Below are 6,048 nucleotides of genomic sequence, written 5' to 3' on the forward strand. Positions count from 1 at the left end.
GCAACGTCAATTTCATAAATCCGGAAATTATTACTTTCCACGCGATAGGCCATTACAATGTATGTGTTGTCCAACAGGGCTAATGGAGTGAAATGGACGATATTCACTTCGTGTGGTGACATGCATGCTCAAATTATCGATTTTTTTCCTTCATTATAGGATGTATACGGTCGATTAGATTACGCTTTCATGAAAAAAAGTAACGAGAGTGACGAATTAGATGAATTGTCCCACGTGAATAGTTCAAGACGTTGTTACTCGTTCCGTCGATGGAAAAGCGGGCGCGCCATGTGTAAAATAGTGCCAACAGTCAAGGTATTTATGGCGAGATGAGCATATAAGAGATGAGATAGGGCAGTCTATTCTTTTCTTACAGGAAAACGATGGCTGGAAACAAATGAAATTTCAAACAATTTTCAATAGATCTCGGACACTTTAGTACTTAAATTTTCTCTCAGTAGCTTCTCTATTTCTCTTCCACGGTTCCATCCCTAGCTTGTCTTCTTCAGAATCAGAGAATCATTTATATGGAGAGAAAAAGCAACACCGTCGTGTGGTTTGGGGTATGAGTTGGCAGCACTGATTTACCAAACTATTATGTCCTTTCCGACTATGCTGTCGCCATTCCAAGAGAATTCTCCTAGGCCACCGCTCCATTATATTTCAATTGCTTTTGCGTAGTTTTTTGTATGTTAGAATGTCAGAAATTTCTGTTCTCTTTGCTAATTTNGGTTTGGGGTACGAGTTGGCAGCACTGATTTACCAAACTATTATGTCCTTTCCGACTATGCTGTCGCCATTCCAAGAGAATTCTCCTAGGCCACCGCTCCATTATATTTCAATTGCTTTTGCGTAGTTTTTTGTATGTTAGAATGTCAGAAATTTCTGTTCTCTTTGCTAATTTTATGGTTTAGTTCCACTCCCTCTTCTTGAATATTCTCAAGATTCGCTCTTTTATGTTTTGCGCATTATATTTTTGTTGCTTTCGTGTATTTTTTACATTTCAAGATTCAAACCTTGTTGATTTTATCGAGTACCCTAACGTTTCTGTTCATACGATTTTTTTTCTATATTTTTGGGACTTCCCCTTTTACATTTTGTGGATTATTCTATTTCCGCCGTTCTTGGGTAGTTTTTTGCAGACTAGGATTTGGAGTTTTTTTTTGTAATGCTTTCGAACAGTTTCATATTTTTATTCGAACAACTCTTTTGCTGAAATTTTTTAGATCCTCCTTTCCTCATTTTGCACATACACATGGCGCAATCTTTTTTATTTTGAATAATTTTGAGCCTTATTTCCTTTTCTTTTGCATCCAATGGTTTTCTTGGCATTCTTGTCATTATATTTCTCGAAGCACAAAATATATACATCCTTTGATCCCGTTGGCCATCGAGATTTTTTCATTTCATTTTCATTGACCATAATTCAGTCTGATTTATTGGATCTCAACATATTCATATATTGGTGGCCATTCTTGTCAGGGGACTGACGTAAAATCGCACTCATAACTTGATAAGTATTGCCATTGATGACAATTTTACTGGACGGACCTGAGGAAATTCGAATATGGCTTTCATTATTCAGTAATTGGAGGATGAATACATCAGAGACAGCAGATATTTCAACTTTGGTCAAGATTTCCTTGCAATTCTTACATTCATTACAATAACCTTTGTCTGTCACCTTATTGAACGATTTAGAAAACAGTTCATCGAATGTCATATTTTTATCAAAAGTTTGGAGAGCACAATGAAAAATATATTGACTTGTTTCATCCGAAGAAGTGTACATACATGTCGTACATGTCTCCGAAATTTGAAGTTTATGTTCTACGATTTCATTCAAATTGATATCCTTCGAGCATAAAGTTTCGATGAAAGTGACTGGATCATGAGCATCATCTGAATTAAAAGGACTACCGGCGAATCTTCTCACATCTTCACATCGTAAGGGGTCTGATTTTCGAATGTATTGCCCTAATAAGATAGATAGTTCGGTATCGACTGAATTACTATTATTTTGCAATTTCCTGCGTATCGTACTGCAGTTGAATAGCGCTTATAGTGTAGTATTAGCGTAACTGTAATTCATGTTTGAGGTTTCAAAACCGCGTATCGACCAGTCATGAGAGTTTTGTACTGGTTGAAAACACAAATTCTCGTTAAGATCGAACTCTTGAAATGTCCACTGGAAATCAAAAACTTTTTCTTGTTCTTGTCGAAGTCTCATACTGAGGCAAATCTAATCTATAGGCGGCGCGCAATCGATTGTACTCATTTATTCCATGAGTATTGACTTTCATTACATGAGGATGAAAATTGATTAAATGCAGACCATTCAATGTTTTGAGGCGTGAGAGTGCGACATAAGTTTGCCCACAAGTGAATACAGTATTGCCCACATCGATAACTGCACTATCTAAACTCAGTCCTTAACTTTTGTGAATTGTTATCCCATAGCTAAGACATATAGGAAATTGGCGGCGGATAATAAAAGCTGCATCCATAACTTGGATTTCAGCAACCACTCGTTCAATCTTGCAGTGTTCTCCCGAGTCCAGCTTGACAGTCACAAATTCTATTTCTGAAGAGTCCAAAAATTTTGAAACAGCTTCAATCGTAGCAATCGTTCCATTAACTAAGCCTTTCGTTACGTCAATGTTTCTTCTAATCTTGATTTTAGCACCGATTTTAATTTTAATATCCTTAGAAAGTCCAGCAGTTTCACTCGCATCGTCTTCAAAATTCTCAAGTAATTTCAAAGCTTTTTTCTTGAATAATTTGGATCCACTCTATTCATCAATAGCCGTAAGAATGATTTCATCGGATTTTATTTGACGTAACATTTGATCGTTTAAAATGTCACATTGTCGACGTGTAGCAAACAGACACACAGTAGACGATGATAGATTTCCAATGTATTGACATATCATGTCCAATCTTTTATCGTAATTTAGTGTCTCATCATGTTTCATTTTCCTTGTCTCAAGTATGCCGATATCATGTGAAGTAACTTGCCCAATTATTAGGGGAGAAAGTATGTCACCGTAAGTTGTATCTGTTTTCTGTCTCATTTTTATGATTAGTTCATCATAGGAGAATAAGTTGGACCACAGATCAAATTTAGCCAATGAACCAACATGCCTCGCCATTTCATGTTCAGATAACGTGAGATATGTGGGATTTGCACGTACTGGCGGTAGTTGGAGCAAATCGCCGAATAGGAGGATGTGTTTACCACCAAACCACCCATCATCTCCTTGAAGACCGGGGTTGAAGAATTCATTTAATCGAAAATTGGTGAACAAGAAGTTGAGATTGGAAACCATTGATATTTCATCAATGATCACCAATTGCACATTCTTGAGATTCTCGCGTACAACCTTTAATGCTTTATCCGACAGTTGCCGGTATCTCAAAATCCCTGATCCATGCTCTACCGGTAATTGTAATAACTTGTGTAATGTTAGGCCGTTGGTGTTGAATGCAGCCAGTCCTGTGGGAGCAGCTATGGTTACATCGTACGGCGTCTCCTGTTGTATCCAGTGCTGAATAACTTCAATCAAAAAACTTTTACTTGTGCCACCTTCTTCACTAACGTATAGTCGTAAAATTTCTTTATTTCCAGATAATATAGCATTTTTCACTCTTTCGAAAATACGAATTTGATCAGCATTCATTTTGCTTATGAGATCATTCAAATCCGCTTGTACCTGCTTTTTCTTATCGTTCAAATCATGAAAATCTTGCATGGCTGCTTCTGGTTCTACTGGTTCACAACCTAATAAGATTTCATCGTCATCATCTGATTGTGCCTCATCCTCAGATCGGTTCATTTCTTTTTCAATTTTTTCTTGAATATTTTCAAATCCTTTTTGAATTTCTGACAAACGTTCATGATATTGATAGGCTTCCAGCAATTTGTCTTTGTGATGCATGAAAGATTCAGTAAACGTTCGAAAGTCTCCTTTCATTTCATCAGTATCTCTCCACGGCTTAAACAAAAGTAACAAACTGAAATAATAATTTTCGGGTTTGATTTCAGAATTGTTCTTGTAATGATTTATGAGATAGCCATTCTGTCTTTTCTTCAAATATCTCTTGTTCGGCATTTCGTAGTACTCAGCCTTTTTAGAAATGGGTTTTGTTTTGACCACATCGAACCATTTGGCAAAATCGTATAAGGACAGAGACTCTAATTGCGCCGGCCGCGCTGGATAATCATCATCTATTAGGGAATTGTAAAAGAGGGAAGTCGATTCCGAGTCTAATGCCTCGATTTCTTCACGAGACTTGAGTCTTTTATTTCTGACCTGTCGAACATCTAGCCATCTGATGACAGTTTTTTTATCTGTTCCATACAATGAGAAACCCAACAAGGTATCAGCAGTTTCAATTGCTCCGACTTCTCGGTGATTTAAACTACGAAACGCAATGTTCCATAATAATTGGCGAACACTTTTTTGGTTCGATTGATATCATTAAGGGCTTGCACATCTGAACCTGCAACTTCTGGTTTTGATGCGTACTTTGTGCAATAAACTGTCAATAATCCTGATTGTTCTGCAATGAATTGGATGTCCATATTACCTTCCCACGCTGTTAAAACAGCTGGATTGTAATCATTGATGTTTTGTTCTTCTTTCGTTCGAGGCAAATCATACAAGCGGCATTTAGATCTTAATTTTTTTCGGTTAGCAACCGATACAGCAGTATTCCTGAGTACGAATTCGTTTGTTACATTTCGTGAAAATCAAAAACGACATACTTTGATTGACTTCGAAGCTCCTTTTTTCTCTCGTTGACAGTATTTTGTATGACGATGAGTTTGGTGAGAAATTACTCGCCTATATAAATTCGGTGATCGCAACTTGGGAGGAATTTGGCAGCTGACATATTTCATAATGAATTCTTCAATTTTTTCATTCGAATTTACTCCCAAAATTGGAGCATTTTCAATCCAAATTATCGTATGGAAATGCAGCATTCCACGGCTCTGATATTCACGACGCCAGAAATAATGCTTTATCTTACCTATTGGATGACTCTCAGATAATATAAAATCGAGTATGGTATGGAATTTATTGTCAACGAATCTAGCCACTGAAACAGGATCAGATGCAGTCAGCTCCCCCGACGATAATTTATCAGAACCTGGACGAAGACTTCGCAAATACTGAATCAAATCATCCCACAACCATTCAGCAGGGCTGACTGTTAAGAACAAGGTTACCGGCCCATAGTGCTGAATCATGCAATTGAGATTATTCCGTGGAATTCGCCAATACTGCTCAGAATTCCGTACACGCTCAAATATGGTCTCAAGTCGGCCTTCTAATTCCCCTTTATTTAATTTATCTAAGCATTCCTTGGCATTGATACGTTCCTTGGGATTCGTAACATTGAGCAAATGGTAAATCCCACTGTTGATTTGCCGTATGAAAATATTATGTTGGAGGAAAAAAAGATATTGTTGATTGAGTCGGAAACGTGAATCGACAGAACACAAACGTGTTTTAATATACGTTGCATCAGTTAGTCTGTGTGCTCTTACCTCGTGAAGACCATTTTCACCATAAGGATACAAGTCTGGAAAGCATAGCAAATCTAAATTTTTCAAGTGAAAATCTAGAGGATTATCTTTGATCTTCAGCATTTGATAAAGTTTTGTGCATACATTCTCTGATCATGTAAAGATTGGATTGAATATTTTGTGTTTCCCCTATAGAAAAATCGGTGTCCATAACCGCGGGTTACTCATTAGTTTTTGCGTCAATTCTCGGCTTCCTCTTCGACGTAACATACATATGATATACTCATTCGAAAGTTTATTAAATAAGCTTCAAATTGATATCTGATTCATCCAAATTCGACAATTTTTCATTGACTTACAAGAGTTTAAGGCAAAAAATGAATTTTTATGGTTTACTTGAAAAATTAATTTTGGATGGATTTTTTGGTACTTCTAAGTAGACTAGACGGGAATATTTATACATCATTTCAAAGGGAATTTTATGCCCTTCAAAATGATGTATGATAAATGTAATT

This window comes from Diachasma alloeum, unplaced genomic scaffold (genome assembly GCF_001412515.2).
Source record: "Diachasma alloeum isolate Michigan unplaced genomic scaffold, Dall2.0 Dall_scaffold_00602, whole genome shotgun sequence".
Classification (NCBI taxonomy): Eukaryota; Metazoa; Arthropoda; class Insecta; order Hymenoptera; family Braconidae; genus Diachasma; species Diachasma alloeum.